At 42.3% G+C, this 19319-nt stretch overlaps 1 protein-coding gene and 1 long non-coding RNA gene across 2 annotated transcripts in view; one reads left to right on the top strand and one right to left on the bottom strand.

Moving 5' to 3' along the window:
- SLC7A11 (solute carrier family 7 member 11) overlaps positions 1 to 19319 on the top strand; it is a 184779-nt gene that overhangs the window by 86430 nt on the left and 79030 nt on the right. The gene's annotated exons all lie outside the window — the stretch shown is intronic.
- Positions 15479 to 17331, bottom strand: LOC138797065 (uncharacterized). The gene is made up of 3 exons (XR_011363889.1): positions 17229 to 17331; positions 16975 to 17135; positions 15479 to 15739 (listed from the first exon to the last, which is right to left on the bottom strand). It is a non-coding gene; the product is annotated as an uncharacterized lncRNA (long non-coding RNA).

The following is a 19319-nucleotide window of genomic DNA, read 5'->3' as shown; positions in this document are numbered from 1 at the left end:
CAACTCTCCATGACTCTTACAAGGATTGAAGAAAGTGTCGGGGAATGCAGCTATCAGTGGGTAAGGACTTGCTGCAGTCCTGGAAATTGCTCTTCTGTTCTTCCACTAAGCATTCATTTGCCATTCGCTTTCATTTGCTCAATAGCAGCCATCCACAATGTAATGATATGCCAGTGTCCATTTAAATGACATACTAGTATTGAGAAATACTGGAGCGGGAGAAGATAGATCTAAAATGTAACTTATACACAATCAGCTATTGAAAAATATGGTCTGGAGGTCCCCTTCGGCAGGGTTTATACATTCATTAATAAAAATAACAATGCTACGGCGTGTATAAATTATAACATGCAGACATCGCCGAGAGGTACAAACTCCTAGGCACATTATTAACAGCCCTGATCATAAAACAGAAGATAGCAGTCCCAAATCAATTTTTTCATTGGAATTGCATACTGTGAGGCAGCGGCATAAAAGAAATGCACTGTACAAAAAAAAAAAAAAGAAATAATAATAGTGTCGACTACATTACAGGTTACAAACAAAGAAGAAAATAAAGTGCAAAGAGAAATAATATATCCAAGAATAACAGGCATTTTAATTAAAATCGAACCATAGGAGTGCTGCTGCTGAGGAATGGATTGTGGTAAATGAAGCTTTTAAAAAAACATGATGTGGATATACTTAAAATAAGAATCTAGCACCGGTTTCCTGTTATTTTTTTTACGTTTATTTAGCTGCTTTCTGGCATTTAAGATAAAGCTGTAAATAGTCTTGATAGCTCTGCATGTTTTACCATCTTACAAATGACCGGTCCAGTTGATATCACTACAACAGTCTCTATTTGAGTCTCATGGTGGTAGGACCTGCTAAGGTAGAGTATGAGGCAGGGGTGTAACTAGCACCATAGCAGCCAAAGCGACTGCTATGGGGCCCACCATATAAGGGGGCCCGGGGGCCTTATGCCTGCAATACACTCTCATCATTTGCAGGGTGCTGCAAATGTCCCTTTAAGTACAAGCTCTTGCTCCCAGTCATTCTCTATGGCTGGCAGACTCATCTCTGGTGAGCGCACACACGGCTTCCAACAGGGATTTCTCGGCGGTGGGACGGGGACTTCAAGGAAGGTGTTAGTATAAGGGGCTCCACCGGGGTTCAGGCAGGCTTCACTCCGGCAGCAAGGGTGACAGGCTTCCTTTAAATATTAAAGGTTATGACTACACTTGACTTTTGTGGTCAGTCGGGGGGCCCAATCAAAAGCTTGCGATGGGGCCCAGCAATTTCTTGTTACGCCCCTGGTATGAGGTAAAATAAAGGTATCTGATAAGGCAGTGCTTCTCAGACTGTAAGGTGGGCTTCACCAATGAGGCGCCCCCTAGTCTTTGGTGAGGCCATGCAGAAAAGCCAGTTTTCACGAAAGTAACCATGATCTGCACAGTCCTTTAGTGGTTTCCAAAAATCTCCATTCGAACAACAATATTTATTTATTTTGTACTTACTTTATTAGCATATAGAGCTTGGGAGACGGGTGAATGGTAGCCACAGAACTACAGCCGTAGTTTTGAGGGGTGAAACATAGCCTTTTTTTTTCAATGGGATACCGTCCGGAGCGTTCTGGCCGCTTGCTTCACTGTGGGCTATGGGAAGCTCTGATGCGGGCGCACGCTGATGCTTTATCTAACTTCAAGAGCCCCCGCTAATCAAATGCCGAACAATCTGGTTTGGATGAACTCGAGCATGCTCGATATTCGCTCATCTCTAGTGACGAGTGAACATCCTAATGTTTGGTTTGGAACATGAACATTAAAAAAAAATTATTGTGATTTGTTTGTGTTCACTGAACATTCACGGACAAATAGAGAAAGTACAGTAGAAGCGTTCGTTTCGGTCAACACATGCGTACAGATTATCAGGTGCAAAGGGTAAATTGCGCAGTTGTGTACATCTCGAGATAAATGTTTGCATGTTTAAATGTGTTCCCTATAACCATTCTGATTATCAAACAAATTGTTTGTGATCGGCGAACACAAACAATTAGCGTCATGCTCGTACAAATAAAAAAACATTTACGAACATGTTTGCTCATCACTAGTCATGACGTGATCTCGGGAATTGTTCTTATAATAACAAATGGCTGCAAGAAATGTCTTCAATCTTCCCAGTTGATGTGCTGGCAGACATGTGCTCCTCTAGGCTTTATGCAATACTTTCAGTACATGAAAAACTGGAGAATCTGCGGTCACCGCATACGGTGGGCGGAGCTCAAAAACTGCTGCGTCCCCACAGTATGGAGCGACCGTATAAAGGGCAGAGCAAGCTGCAGGCGTCTGGGATATGGAAAAAAGAGATATAGTAGAGTGGATTTTTTTTTATAAATTTTTATTTTGTATGCATTGGAAGAGGAGTAGTCTTATACGGCAGGTATATCCCAAACTATATATTTTAACTGGGAAAGTTGGTGGCTATCTTATAAGTTAATGCAACAACGGCCATTGTTTTCACACAATGTAATGCCAAACAACGGCCCGCCTTTAATGCATTATGTGAAAACAATGGACCATTGTTCCATTTACTTAAATGCAAATCATTGCCGTATGAAATGAACGACCATTGTTTTCAATGGAAAACGACCGTTCTTTAAAAAAAAAAAAAGGTATGTTCTGTGAACATAGCCTAAGGGTCCTATTACACCAAGCTATTTTTTATGATTGACGATAAACGACATTATTTATTATTAACCTGAAATCATTCATCATATTACAAAGAACAATAATCGTTAGTTACGATTGTTACTAAGATCGTTATTGCAATCGTTATTATGATCGTTTACTCCTTCTAATCCCAGAAAAACGATGGACCATGTGCAATTACACGGAACAATTAGTGAAAAAATGCGGAAACTTGAGCGAACGAATGTGGAATTACAGCGAACTATTAACAATAATTTTAGGTTTCCGATCTAAATCAATGATCATCGACATATGACCGATTTTTGGATCGTTGCCTGCAATTACACAGAACAATTATCATTTAAATTTGCACGATAATTGTCTCGTGTAATAGGGCCCTAAAGGAGGAAACTATCTGATCAGCAGTGCGCTGCACTTATTTTGGAGACAATTTTCCTCCATCCTTGTCATAGATGGGGTCCGAGCAGCTGGACCCTAACCGATCAGCTTGTTATCCCTTCTGTGGATGGGAAAATAAACCTTTAAAAAAAAAATAGTACGTTGTGTGAACATAGCCTAATTATGATGAGTGGGGTTTCAGCTGTCGGCCCCGTACCGAGGATAGAAATTAACATTGAGAGTTTAGAATATTCCTTTAATATTATATTGTGTTGTACTTTGTCATTTAACTCACAAAGGACTTTAGAGACTCATGAAGCAGGGGCGTAACTACCACTGTAGCAGCCATAGCGGGCGCAATGGGGCCCACAACATCAGGGGGCCCATCCCTGCGATACACTGGGCCTCCTGAGCTTCCATATACTACCAAGGTAGATGCGTACCATGGGGGACACTATGTACTGGGGGGGGGGGTAGGATAATAAAGGAGATGTCTATTTTGGAGGACACTATGTGGGATACGAGGTGAGATGCCTACCATGATGGACATTAGGGGAGATGTCTACCATGGGTAGCACTAGGGGAGATGTCTACTATGGGGGACACTTGGGGAGATGCCTACCATGGGGGACACTAGGGGAGATGCCTACCATGGGGGACACTAGGGGAGATGTCTACCATGGGGGGCACTAGGAGAGATGTCTACCATGGGGGGCACTAGGAGAGATGTCTACTGTGGGGGACACTAGGGGAGATGTCTACTGTGGGGGACACTAGGGGAGATGCCTACCATGGGGGGCACTAGGAGAGATGTCTACCATGGGGGGCATTAAGGGAGATGTCTACTGTGGGGGACACTAGGGGAGATGCCTACCATGGGGGGCTCTATCTACTTGGGGGATACCAGGTGAGATCCTATCTACTGGACGAAGGATTAACAAACAGGGGGATTATCTACAGTAGGATGGGGGAGAGGAGGGGGGCCTAATTAAACGTTTTCTATGGGGTTCCGCCCTTTCTAGTTACACCCCTGTCATGAAGCACTTTGGCCACTTCCGCATTACTGTCCTTTTTTTTTCTCATTATAGAGCCATGGCAGCTCTAATATGTTAGATTACTCTTAAAAACTCTGATGGACCTATTGGCTTTCATTGGTGTCCATCAGAATTCCATAAGGGTTATGGAACAAGGACGGGTAAACCAGTAAACTTGCCCAGTACTGCATGATGTTTACATGTCTTTAAACGCAATGTTTAAAAAATAATAAGTAAAAGTCTTTTGTCCTAATCGGAAGGCTAAAGCAGTAGTCAGGCAATGTACCGACCCCCCGTGCGGTAAAGCCGTAAACCAGCTGTGGTCAATCAGCACAATCAAACTTCCGGTTTCGATCATTTACCAACAAATAAGGCGACAGATGGTATTTTTCTCCCATATTAAGCCCATTTATGCAGAATGCCTGATCCGCACACCTATTAGAACTATTACATAGAAAACCCACAGCGTGCTATTTGATATTTTATCGGAGACAGAATAATTCTTTATAGGAAGCATGTGGACACAGTGAGAGACCTGGCCGTGAGGGGACCAGAGAATGCAATATCTAATACAAAACATCTGCTCACAGCATTCAAGGACACTTCTATTAGGAACTGCCATTAAAGAACGTAACTCACACATTGATATGGGCACAATGTAGACTTCTTAAGCCTTAATAAATAGTCTTGCATTGTCGCCGCGCTGCTACCGTGAAAGATTATTGGAAATACTATAGATATAGTTAAAGGTGTTTTAGATACATATTCCAGCTTGGTGATTGCAGTATGTTGTGTAGCTTTCATCCGTTGACTAATATATTTACTATACTAATAGGACTTAAAGGGTTTGCTCACCAATTTTTTTTATTATTATTTCAAATCAAATCAACTGGTGCCAGAGATTTGTAATTTACTTATAGTAACAAAAAAAAAAAAAAAATCTGCAGTTTTCTGTACTCATCATCTGCTGTATGTCCTGCAGGAATTGGTGTATTCTTTCCAGTCTAACACAGTGCTTTCTGCTGCCACCTCTGTCCATGTCAGGAACTGTCTAGAGCAGTAGCAAATCCCCATAGAAAACCTTTCTTGCTCTCTAGACTGGAAAGAATACCACTTCCTGCAAGACATATGTGATGTCCCACCACAGGTGTTACTAGTTTGAAAATCCCTCGCAAAAGCCTTGGTAACAATGTGGTAATGAAGGTGTATATTTGAGTTTTACCACAAGAGGTCACTGTCTATATATTTGTAACTGTTGCACAGCTGTAGTCATGTAAGGGTTATTGTTTTGTTTGTGATCTGCATACCAATGAGTGTTACTCTTCTTCTCTTCTACCTATCTCTATCCTCCTTTCTTCTCGCACTCTCTTCTCCACCACTCACAGGAGCTGTTACATACACCCTGTAGGAAGTTATCACCTGGGGAGAAGAAGTGCAGACCCACACTTAGTTATTTTATGTTTCACAGTGAAGCAAGACACACAGGCATCCCGCTGCCACCTCAGGAACTGCCCAGAGCAGTAGCAAATCCCCATAGAAAACCTCTCTTGCTCTGGACAGCTCCTGACATGGACAGAGGTGGCAACAGAGAGCACTGTGTCAGACTGAAAAGAAAACACCACTTCCTGCAGGACATACAGCAGCTGATAAGTACTGGAAGATTTTAGATTTTTTTTTTACTAGAAATAAATTACAAATATCTGGAACTTTCTAACACCAGTTGATTTGAAAGAAAAAAAAATGGGGGGTGAACAACCCCTTTAAGTACATATCAAACAAACATTTCTTGGGTTAATTGCCAATGGCCTGCTTCTCCTTCCCATCTATTACTGTGTAAATATTGTAGGCCGGGAAACCAGAAGGTGCAGGAATACACAGATCTCAGTAAGATGCTTTTCCTTCCCGAACAGATTTATTTTTAAACCAAAGCAAAGTGGAAAGAGATGGCGTCGCAAGGTCCTAATAGTCTCTAAGCAGTCTATTTACAGGCTAAGCAGTTATGTATATGGAAGCACTCCGAGGTGTCAGGGCTGAAATGAGGTGTCACTAGATGCAACTGGGGAGATAATGGCACGTCTTGCTAATGGGAGACACTGTAGGCGTAATGATACACTTTAGCAATTTTGTGATTGGATAGTGTAACCTCTTAGCCCCCCATGTGAATGTTATTGTGCTTTTACTTTATTATATTCAGATTTAGAACAAAATCAAACTCCAAAACTGAGATATAATCCAGAAACTGAGTGCATCTTAAAATGCTACGGCAGCAAAAGACCCTAACAGTCCACTACTGAGTTTTCCTGCTTCAAAGCGGTAGTTGGGCAAAAAATGAATATAATAATAATAATAATAATAATAATAAGTTATTATTTATTATTTCACATCAACTGATGTCAGAAAGTGGCAGAGATTTGTAATTTACTTCTATTTAAAAAAAAAAAAAAAATCAAGTCTTCCAGCACTTATCAGCTGTTGTATGTCCTGTAGGAAGTGGTGTATTCTCTCCAGTCTGACACAGTGCTCTCTGCTGCCACCTCTGTCCATGTCAGGAACTGTTCAGAGCAGCAGCAAATTCGCATAGAAACCCTCTCCTGCTCTGGACAGTTCCTGACATGGACAGAGGTGGCAGCAGAGAGCACTGTGTCAGACTGGAAAGAATACACCACTTCCTGCAGGACATACAGCAGCTGATAAGTACTGGAAGACTGGAGGTTTTTTTTATGTCAGTAAATTACAAATTTCTAGCACTTTCTGGCACCAGTTGATTTAAAAGATTTTGTTGTTGTTGCTGAACAACCCCTTTAACATTTCATTTTTGCATCCATTCCTATTAGTAAGTGTATAATAATGGGGGTGGGTGTCCTTAGTCTGTTGTCGGAATAGAGCTGCAGTCTAGTGTGCATTGCCACTCCACTTAATGGTCCACATTTATCAACCTGTCCAAAAAAAAACTAATTGACACAGATAACAACTAGACATGAGCGAACCTACATGGCTGTATCCATGTTTTCCAGGCAGCCCTAGGGTTGCATCCATCTTCCAGGCACGGGAACTCCGAGCGTTCGCCTTTGCTCAAACTTGAACTTACTGTTAGATTGCTCATCTCTAATAGCAACCAGTCACACTCCATGAAAGCTGAGCTGTGATTGGTTGCTATTTGTCTCAAATTGATAAATAGTGGCCATTATATACGTATTGCTCAGCCATCTCTGGAAGCTCCCATAGATGGGGAATGCATGGAGAAGCAGTGTGCATGCATGGTTTGCATGGTGCATGCCGCTGTTCCATTCTGATGGGAAGTTCTGCACCCAGTTCTTGGGGTTATGGGGGGTCCCAGCTATCAGACCCCTAACAATCATACACTTTCATACACAAGGCTTGTTGAAGGGGCAATTTTTCCTTACTCACAAGCACTCACTCGTATATTTGTGCTGGTTAAGAATCTATTCCATCTATTTTTTATGATACTAAAGTAAAAATAAAGTTAACCACACAGAATAACACTGCAATGTATAGTCTATTCCTTAGTATAGTGGTACCTTGGTTTAAAAGTAACTTGGTTTCGGAGCATTTTGCAAGAAGAGCTCACAGTTTTTCAAAATTGTAACTTGGTTTAAGAGCATTGCTTTGCTTTAAGAGCTCCCTGTACTGGGGGAGAGGGGGAGGGGTGCGGTCTACATCTTTGTACCCTGACCCAGAAAGTCTCCCTCACCTTCCAAATCATGGCAGATCCATTTCCTTCCTACTTTATGTTCCCTGCAGTCTCTGTCAGCTCTTGTGTTTCCCATCCTCTCCATTACTGCCTGCACTTACACTCAGCCATTCACACTGCTTTATAGAAAAGTATCTGTGACTGTCCTCCTGCATAGCTCTGTGATTCTCACTTCCTGACTGGTCCATGCTGAAAACACACCCCTTCTCCATTTCTGTCATGTGACCACACAGACCACTGACAGCAGCCCTGCTTCTCTATTCTAGCCTGTTGTTTCAGGTTTATGCACTTGCTGTACATTATACTCCCCATGTTGATTGCTATACTGTACAGTAACTTAAATTATCACATATTCAGCTGTTTCTGAATGTTTGTTCCATTTGTCTTACATGTTATTCAGAATAAAAAATCATTATTTTTGGCGTGTGGAACCAATTGTCTACATTTCAGTGATTTCTTATGGGGAGATTTGTTTTGGTTTAAGAGTGGATTTGGATTACAAGCGCGGTCCCGGAACAAATTATGCACGTAATCCAAGGCAACACTGTATATGTCATTATCTCTTTATTGGGAATACGTTGCAGCGTTGGTCATAATTAGATAGAAATATGAAGTTTTGGGCTGTTTTTCATACTTTATTATTATATGGTTTATATATAGTTTTATACAACTGAGAAATCATTTATTTACTACACCACCAATTTCCCCAAGAATTACAGCTGTCATAGAATATACTTATTACAATTAAGATGATGCTGGACCTGGCAGCGCTGTCACCGGGCAGTAAAAATGGTGAAGAGTCCCTGACTGTCAGACACAAGATTGTCGGCATAGCCATTATCCTAGAGCACAGAAAATATATTAAAATTGTAGATAATTTCTTACATATTCATATTGGTGGATTTGTCAGTTTAGCCTGGGTTAACCATACATTTTTTTATCAATTTTTATGAAAAAATAGATACATTTGTGCACATTCATTTTGATCCATTTTTCCATTGACTTCCATTATTAAAAAAAAGTATCAAAACACAAAAACTTTTTTTAGTGTATACATAAATGTGGTCCACCACAATGAGTGAAAATGGATGCACATAAATGCATCCGTTTTTTCTTCCATTTTTTTTTCTAAACCTATGAAAAGTGGTGTGAATCCCGAGGCCAGTTCCACCGCTCATAGCAGACACGGGAAGAGGTAAGTTAGGACTTGTTATTACATTCCCCTCTGCCGCCTGCCGTTTGTAAAAATGGCTGACTTTTCCTTTAAGTATCATAGGTTCACAGGTTTTAATTAGTCACTTTTCAGACAAGACCTACTTAAATAAAATTTTTCAACTGACTTCTTCTTTAAGTATTGTATTGCCCCCCAAAAGTTATACAAATCACCAATATACACTTATTACAGGAAATGCTTATAAAGTGCTTTTTTTCCTGCACTTACTACTGCATCAAGGCTTCACTTCCTGGGTAACATGATGATGTCACTTCCTGGATAACATGGTGATGTCACTTCCTGGATAACATGGTGATGTCACTTCCTGGATAACATGGTGATGTCACTTCCTAGATAACATGGTGATGTCACTTCCTGGATAAAATGGTGATGTCACGACCCAACTCCCAGAGCTGTGCAGCTGTGGCTGCTGGAGAGGATGATGGCAGGGAGACCCTGAGAGACACAGGGCACTGGAGGGACACTGAGCATCCCTCTACCACCATCCTCTTCAGCAGCCAAAACCCGCACAGCTCTGGGAGTCGCATTGTGACATCACCATGTTATCCAGGAGGTGACATCACCATGTTACCCAGGAAGTGACATTACCATGTTATCCAGGAAGTGACATCACCATGTTATCCAGGAAGTGACACCACCATGTTATCCAGGAAGTGACATCACCATGTTATCCAGGAAGTGACATCACCATGTTACCCAGGAAGTGACATCACCATGTTACCCAGGAAGTGACATCACCATGTTATCCAGGAAGTGACATCACCATGTTATCCAGGAAGTGAAGCCTTGATGCAGTAGTAAGTGCAGGGAAAAAAAGCACTTTATAAGCATTTCCCATAATGGGATTTGTATAACTTTTGGGGGGCAATACAATACTTAAAAAAAAAATTTTGCCGGACTTCTCCTTTGACTTCTGCTGTTCGCCCAAAGAATTGACTTTGGTGGACATCAAAATCCACCAATGCATAGACTGGGTGGAGATGCGCGGGGGCGAGCCCGGTTATCCGCACCCTAAAGGGAATATACATTCATTAGTGCAGGGTTAAATCATCTCCTACCTTTATCGATTCATTTCCTAATAAGGGTTAAAGTCCATTTTCCTGCACTGGACACCAAGCACAGAGCGCTGCGCAGCACAATGACAAAGGATGAACATTGTATGATAAATGAAACCATTGTCCCATTGATAATAAGTTTACTGAATACCCCGTTTCCTGGAAACAGTTATCAATATATGTAAAATTAGAAAATAGCACCTGAAACAACCTTTATAAAAATGGAATGGAACATTGTAAGAATACGCTGGTACATTTTCAAGTACATCATAAATTACCTTCTTCTGTGCATGAATAGTATAAACTGCAGCAATATAGAAATATAAAAGATCCAGCAACACAAAAGAACCAGTGACACAAAAGCTATAAACATTCAGGGAGTCATCAATCTAAATACATATCCTGAAACACTTGACATAAACTAAAGGTACATACTGGCTAGCTGGAAAACTATAGGGACAACATCTACACAAAATACGGAGATTTGTTTGTTCTGCCTCTGTATACAAAGACAAAGGATACAACCGAGCTTTTATATGATGCAGACATGGGCAGAAAAATGACAGGGCAATGCAATTAAACAGATCTGTTTGTAGCAATGGCTTTCTATAACTTATAAAATTAGTTTTTTTTCCCCCCTGGCACAAGTGTCCAGGAGGTGTGGCCAAGCTATTGAAGTGTCCCAGCATTGCCTGGATCCCCTTCTCCTACTCGTCCCTGTTGATTGACAAATGGGCTCTCCTTTCAGTCCTGTCTCCAGTGTTAGCTGCTGTTAGAAAGTACAGGGCTCGGTCTAGGACTCCAAGCCCTGTGTCTAAATCCTGTGCCCCCTTACATGCTTGGTCACATGACATAGACATATGACCATGTTGGCCATTAGATTCTGTAGTCCTGTCACCATTTTACTTAAAGTGAATGTACCATCAGGTTCATTCACTGTAAGTGTTGCATAGGAATGGAACAGCGCTTGTGCGGGGAAGCTGGTGCCGCCATCCTTTTTTTTTTTAAACTGCGGCCCGGTTCCCGAGTGCGGCGTTCGAATGAAGCCGCATCACAGAGGAGAGGGGGTTTTCTCCCACTGAGTGCAGGCTTGCCTGCCTACAGCGCTTCAGCCCGGGCCGGTGCTCAGTAATAGACCAACGCCATGCGTGGGAACCGGGCCGCGGTTTAAAAAAAGAAACCGCAGCACTGGCTTCCCCTGCGCCGGCAGTGTGCTACTGCTATGCACCACTTAAAGCAAACGTACCTGATGGCACATTCACTTTAATAGGTTAAAGTGTCCATGTCGTATTTATATATTTATTTGCAGAAATCAATAGTACAGGCAATTTTAAGAAACTTTGTAATTTGGTTTATTAGGCAAATATGCCATTATCTGCATTCAAAAAGACTTTCCCCAGCCGCCCCCCCCCCCCTTCCCTCCCTCATCTCTCTCCCTCCTCTCTCTCATTCACTGCTTATTATCAGAAAATCTTTACATCAGTCAAGCCCTGTCTAACCTATGGAGAGGGGAGGGGGGGGAGGGAGATTAGTCGCCAGCAGAGAACAGAAAACAAAGGATTAAACAGTGGGAGCTGTGTGAAAGCCAGTAATCAGAGGTCAGAGAGGTCAGTGCTGACTTCAGAGGAGATAGCCCGGTGATGTAGCTGTAAATTAACTCTTTTTTTGTCCTGTTTTGGTGCCTGATTTCCCTCCACCCCTGCCCTCTCCATAAGAGAACCACAAAGACAGGGGGGGGGGGGGGAGCTTCAAACTGCTTTTTCATGATAAAAATGCATTTTTTTTGCTAATAAATACAATGACAAAATTTCGTAAAATCGCCTGTTGATTTCTGCAAAAAAAACATAAAAAATGTAAAAGACAGTGATACTTTAAGCCATGAGGTTGAGGATGCAGACAACTCGAGATGGATCTGAGTAGCAGCATGTTTATTGACATATATATATATATATATATATATATATATATATATATATATATATTTATATATATATATATATATATATATATATAGTATTTTTCCTGATAATTTGTTACTTATTTTACATGTTTTCCAGTCTGTAACTAGTGAAGGTGATACAAATAAACCTTGTAATATTTCATTATAGCATACACAAACTTGCTGTACTACTTCTCCATATATATTATAAGGAGTTGTGCCCCAGTGAATCTTTTTTTCCCCCCTGAATAAGAACAATATGCCACTGCTTAGGTAGAACATAGTGCATAGAATATATTACTGCGATGCACAGTGTTTCAAGATGCAGGATTGATAAATCAGGTGTGATGCCGCTGTGAAATGAATTGCCTCTCTATGACCTTCAGCTTCGGAGCTCATCACATTTGCTTATTATCATTTTTTTCCCTTTAAGTCCTAATCGGAATTCTTGAGGCTGGTTGTATTTTTCTCCGTCCAGCGAGTTCCTTACTCCGCTAGGATCAGTGTGTTATCATAACCGAGCTCCGATGTGAATGATTGTTTTAATATAGTGTGTGAGTAAAAGTCTAAAGCAGATGAGTAGATGTCACTTTCTGCCTTCCTTCTCACCTAAAATAGACACCCGGCATTGTGAAATCTACCACTATTTTGAAAACTAGATTCTGAATTGACCCTAATTTTCACACTGTCATGACTCCTGAAATGTAGATTGTATTGTGGCCACCCACGCTGCCTCACTTTAATTTCCCATGAAGCATGAAGAAGGAAATGCAACCCTGTAATCTGCCATTTACACTATTTTTAGAAAGCGTATGCACAGAAAACTAGCAGTAGGTGCAGTAAAAGTCCTCGCTTTATTAGGGTTTAATCCCATCTGGAAATACAATTATACCTATAGATCAATACATTGATCCTGCTCAGTATTTTATATGTTGTATATTATTTGTTGTATAATCATCACAGACATTCTAAAGGGAATTAAATAAGGTAAGAATCACCACACAGGTTTTCAAATTCTCTTATACTATGATCAGGGGCATTTCAGCCATAAGGCCACTTGAAGTGGTGGCCCTGGGTGGTGCCCCCTGCTGTCACAAAGGGGCAGCACGGCCAGTCAGTGTTGGAACTGCAGGTCCTGCACCTGGCTCTTTAACTGTGAGTGCTCATTGGTCTCCATCCTGCCAAATATTTTTTATGCCTCCGGCCACCAGAGACCACTCCCTCCCCCAGGATTTTTCATGCGCTCACAGAGAAGGTAGAGGAGACACTGAAGAACTGCAATGCTGCAAGACAGGTGAATATGGCTTTTTATAAAAATGCAAATTACACCGGAGGACGCCTAAGGGGGGGGGGGGCTACATCTAGAGGGGGGTGCCGCCTTCTGGGGCATTATCTACTGGTGTATGCTTACATGGCAGAATGCCTACTAGGGGATTACCTACAGGGAGGATGCCAACAAAGGAGACTGCTTACTAATCGATTACATTTTGAATAGTGTTGAGATCAGGACCTTATAATGGCCACTCCAAAACATTGACTTTGTTATCCTTAAAGCAATTTTAATATCAATAGACCGCTGCTGGCTCGGGGATGTCGTTGCCGCCATCCTTTATTTAAAGCGTGGCCCGTTTCCCGAGCACATTGTCGGTTAATTCCTGGTCACCAGTCTGGCCTGGCGCACTGGAGGCGGGCTGGCCCATCCCCAGTGTCTGGAAACCCCTTCCCCTCTATGATGTGACCTTATTGATTCAAATGGCGCCGTGTCACAAAGGGGAGGGGGGGTTCCTTCCACTGGGAGCAGGCAGTCCCACCTCTAGTGCTTCATACCAGACCGGTGACCAGGAGTAGACCTGTACCGTGCACAGGAACCAGGTCGCAGTTCAAAAAAAGGACTGCGGCATCGGCATCTCCGCGTCTATTGACGTTAAAATCTTAAAGCGATGTACCGGATGGTATATTCACTTTAAGATACTTTGTAACCCTTTTTTTTTTTAAATAAAATGTATCTGTTAAACAGACTGCAGAAACGCAGTGTGAACGCAGCCTTATTCTGGCATTTGGCAAAGATAATTAATTTTGGAAATCCTAATTGGCCTAAAATGGGAAAAAAATGGTTCTGATTTCATGTCAGATAGTTAGAAAAATCTGCATTATCAGCAGGAGGAACACGTAATACAGCGGCCAATGTTTGACTGAAACCAACAGCCGTTGCGTGAACATAGCCTGAGAAAATGTACAAAAAGACAATAACACCTTTCTGTATGCCTTATTAATGCATATAGACATCATAAAAGGTTGGATCCAGAGTCCCTCTCTATCTGCTAGAGTGGAGACATGCTAACAAGAAACTGCTCTTGCCTTGGAAGGCTCGTTCATTGATGAACTACATGGACGGTTTTCATTTGAAAGGCGACATGTAATATTATACTTCCCCCGTAGCAGCTGCTCCAGGGAAACTGAGCAGCCGATGGCAACATCTCCCAGCAAGATCAGCTGTTTGCCTGGGGTCAGTACATGTGGCTACCTCATTTCATCATTTCTTTGTAGGCACATTTCCATTTCCTCAACTTTAAAGTGTACCTGGTTCTATATACTTTCAGAGATGTTAATTTGAATGGATTTAGATATATACGGTTTAAACATCTCTTGTGAAGGAAGTGGGCTACTACTTTCTTTTAAATCAACTGGTTTCGAAAAGTGATATCGATTTGTAAATTACTTCTATTTAAAAAATCTCAAGTCTTCCCATACTTATCAGCTGCTAGAGAGATTTCCTATGGGGATTTGCCCCTGCTCTTGAAAGTTCCCGACATGGACAGAGGTGGCAGCAGAGAGCACTGTGTCAGATTGGAAAGAATACACTAATGGTCCCAAGATCATAGTTATTTCCAGCGAAAATCTTTTTGTTTAAATCAGCTGGTTTCAGAAAATAATATAGATTTGTAATTTACTTCTATTTAAAAATCTCAAGTCTTCCAGTACTTATCAGCTGCTGTATGTCCTGCAGGAAGTGGTGTATTCTTTCTAGTCTGACACAGTGCTCTCTGCTGCCACCTCTGTCCACAGCAGGAACTGTCCAGAGCAGGAGAGATTTTCTATGGGGATTTTCTACTGTTCTGAACAGTCCCTGACATGGACAGAGGTGGCAGCAGAGAGCACTGTGTCAGATTGAAAAGAAACTAGTGGCTGGTGCAGAGAACCGCACATAGAGTGAGGGGGGTTGACAGGGGGTATAAGCTTCTCCCAATTTCCCTGGATTGGATCCAGCTTTTCCCAGCATCCTCGGAGGAGTGGCAGGGAGCGGAGCAGCGCTGAAAGGCTAAGGGTTTGATAAGCGGAGCGCTACGTTGAGATCAGCAATTCGCTCATCTCTACTGCTGATAGTTTCCCTTGAAACTAATAATTACAAATTTGATTTTTTACCCCCCCCCTCATTTTATATCATTTTATATAAAACAAAAAACCTCATTGAAAAACAAGTGTAACAATTTCTCAAACACAAAAGGTAAAAAAAAAAAGTTAAATAACATGTAAAAGTTGAATAGCGGCGTTCTTGCTGTTGCCTGGAATCCGCAATGCAATCTTTCAGTATCAGAGACATGGGGTGGCCCATTGTAATCCAGTTTTGCTCAATTCTCATGTGGCTTTGTGTCATATTGGCAGCTCAAGTCTTCGTAGAGGTTCATTTACTGTCACACTATAGCAAAGGAAAAAGAAATTACATGCAGTTTAGACCTCAGTAATTTCTGCCACTGGAGGCTTCTTTCTGACAATCTATATGACCTAGAATTATTTTTCTTTCTCAGAAGTGCCAGCTGCCTGTTCTTTAGAAGACGATGACTTTCCTATCATGCTGGTGGCTGCCTCCAAAGCATTGTCTCTATTTTAATGCGAAAATGACAGAAGTGTGAAGCTCGGCAGTTGTGTTTGGCAAATTGGACACCATAAGAGACAAGCTATTTTAATAACAGGACTAGTCCGGGCTCTGAAACTTACTTAGAATATTATGATCCTGGTGGGAGAAAATAACAGAATACAGAGAGGATTGAGCCATGCAATAGGGAAAGCAACGGTTATGCTTCCATGGCAAATTAAATCATCCCGGTAGGAAGGCCTGGCATGTAACTATAGTTTACATAATGGAAAAAGAATCAAGAACTGCTTGAATTTACTGAGAGCAGACAAAATATGTTATAAAGGATCAAGTGTCTGTGGCGGTTCACAGTAGCAGCCATTGGCGGTGATGGTGCTTTTTGTTATATGGCAGGAAGAACAATGAGATACATGCAGTGCCCAGAAAAGGGCTAGGGATGTAAATGAATATATAACCTTTATAATCTTTCACACCGTGCTAAAATACAGTATATGTGTAAATGGGATGTGCGACCGACAGCAATAAATTAAAATGGCTGCACGAATGATACAGTGATCGTTCATGCGGCCAACAGCAATATATGTAAATGTTTGCACGAATGACACAGTGATTGTTCATGCCAGGGCAGTTTCTAGGTCATTCTGGCAACAGGGCAAATCTGAAAAAAAAAAAAAAAAAAAAAAAAAAAATGGCTCCTGTGCTGACCCAAGTACTTTACGCCTCAATTATATAGAAGGCTTTTATTGCTTTCTCTATCAGCCACTATGTGTGTCTATGAACCAAGGCCGTGTGAGACGAAAAAACAAGACTTCAGCTTCCGGCAGCCCCTGCTTGGGCCGGTACACTGCAGATCCCACCGGTACCACTGCTGGGGTGGGGGTGGGGTAGCTATCGATCACTGCTGACTGTGGTTGATAGGGCAAAGTATATAGGGTTAAATACACAGCGTAGAGTATACACTGTAGCATATACATAGGAGTGGAATATATAGTAGTATATAGGCGTATACACATGCTGCATTCATTCACGGTAGGTACGATCCTGTCTCCTGCCCTGACCTGGATGACCACATCTTCCTCCACGTCCCTGTAGTCTCCATTTCCTCCATTATTGTTCTCGTTGTTCTCCTCCTCTATGGGCTCCTCAGGTTTGTTGTCTATTCCCTCCCCGGCCGCCGGAGCTTCATTCTTCACCGGCTCTGAGAAGATGTTGGGCTGCACTGTGGAAATCATACCAACAGGACACGTGATTGGCGTGTGAAATACAGCACAGGGAGGCCAGAAGACTATTACCTCACACAGGGGGTGCCTACCTGAAGACCATATGATGTGAGGGATAGCGGCAGTGGTACCGATGGGATCTGCAGTATACCGGCCCAAGCAGTGACTGCTGGAAGATGAAGTCTTGTTGTTTTTTTTTTTTTTACTCACAAGGCCTTGGTTCATAGATACTCAGTCGCCCCTAGCAACCAATCAGATTCCACTTTTCATTCCTCACAGACTCTTTGGAAAATGAAACGTGGAATCTGATTGGTTGCTAGGGACAACTGAGCCAGTCTCACTTTACTCCATGTTTGATAAATCTCCACCATAGTGCCTGATAGAGACAGCGATAAAAGCCTTCTATATAAATGAGGTGTAAGGTATTTGGGTCAGTACAGGAGCTGTGTACACTATAGATTATAGTCTGTATGAAGGTCCAGGTGTTTTTTTGCTACCAGCACCCCCTAGTTGTTGGGGCCCCTTGCGATCACCGACCTTGCAAGGCAGTAAAGACGGCCCGGGTTTGTGTGCAGCCCAGAAGCATGATTGATCATGCCTCTTGAAGGCACTGCAAACAAGCACTGGTCTTGTTAATCAGCTGATCAGTTTGCTTTAGTAGATGGCCCCATATGGGGCTATCTATGAGGACTTTAAGTCAGGGTTCCTTAGACAGCTATCACAACCTTCACTTAGGGTATGTGCATTATGGAATCGTGACAAGTTTGTTTTTTGGACAGAGGGCGAAATACACCAGTGCATATAATGGAGTCTATGGCACGGGCAGAAATGTGCACAGCCTCCAGAGTCCGTGAGCGGGTGCAGGTTGCTTAATCCGCAACGGGTTTTCTGTCGCGATTCCGTAGTGTGCACGTTCCACTAGTCATATACTTTTGGTCTAATGGCCCTATTCCATGGAACGATTATCGTTCGTTTGCGGACGATATCGACCGCTACGGACGATAATCGTTCCGTGGAATAGAGTGCAACGATCAGCCGACATCGTTCATGTCGGCTGATCGTTGCAGTCGCTTGTTTTTCAACATGTTGAAAAACAAGCGACTGATATAGCAGCGATCTGCTGCCGTCGCTCCGTTGAATAGGAGCATCGGCAGCAGACGCTGCTATATCCTATGGGCTGCCCGGACGATCAGCGATCCTCCGAGCAGCCCCCCCGCAGCTCCCCTCCGCCCCTCCCGCACTCACCCGCTCGCTGCAGCCGCGTTGAATAGCGGCGGCAGCGAGCGGCGAACGAGGAGCAAACGAGTGCTAATAGCGCTCGTTTGCTCCTCTAAAACGACCCGTGGAATAGGGCCATAAGAAAGAGATAATCTAATGTGTGTGGGGACGTCCGAATGAAGCCTGCTAACGTTAAACAGATAATAAATGGACTTGGTGGATCTTATCAACTCTACTACTTTGTTTCAGCAATAGATAAGTTCCTACCAGATGTATTGGCTTATATCCTCCTCTTTATCTTCTCCTTGAAATTCATAACTATGCTAAGGGGAGTTCAGAGAGATGGTTATCAGAGGATTTGATTGACAGCGTTGTGTTGCTTGTTGTTAACCATCATGTACCATCAGATCTAGCCAAAAATGTAATAAGTACGACCTGCTCGACCTGGATGAAGTCCTTCCCAGTTTTGACAACAGAGATCATAAGCCTGAGATCCTCCACAGATCCAGGCTGGGGTTGACTTCATTCAGGAGGTGTCGCGACACCTAGCGAAGTAGATATTGGTGCACTAGGGGCCCAGGGCTCGCCTTCAGTGCACCGGAAAAGATCATTTGAGCATTAAGAAGACGGCAATTTACTCTTGATCCAGGCAGCAGATTAATAAATTAAAGTTACACTTTGAATCAGTGTGGCTACTAATGATAGTTTCTGCTAGTAAGATGGTAAATTCGCTTTACGTTGCACAGGGAGCATTGAAAGCAGTAATTTTTATGTTAAATGTAAAATTCTTATTTGGACTATTGGTTATTTTAAGCTTTTTTATTATTATTAAAAAGTTCTTATCTCTTAGGCTATGCTCACAGGATGGTAAAAAAACAAAAACAGGAAAGGCGTCCGCCTTTGCTGCAATTTAATTGACTTGTATTGCATAGAAGTCAAACGAATGAGGGACGTCCAATGCACAC

Source organism: Dendropsophus ebraccatus, chromosome 7 (assembly GCF_027789765.1).
Source record: "Dendropsophus ebraccatus isolate aDenEbr1 chromosome 7, aDenEbr1.pat, whole genome shotgun sequence".
NCBI lineage: Eukaryota > Metazoa > Chordata > Amphibia > Anura > Hylidae > Dendropsophus > Dendropsophus ebraccatus.
This window is presented reverse-complemented; position numbering and strand designations above follow the sequence as displayed.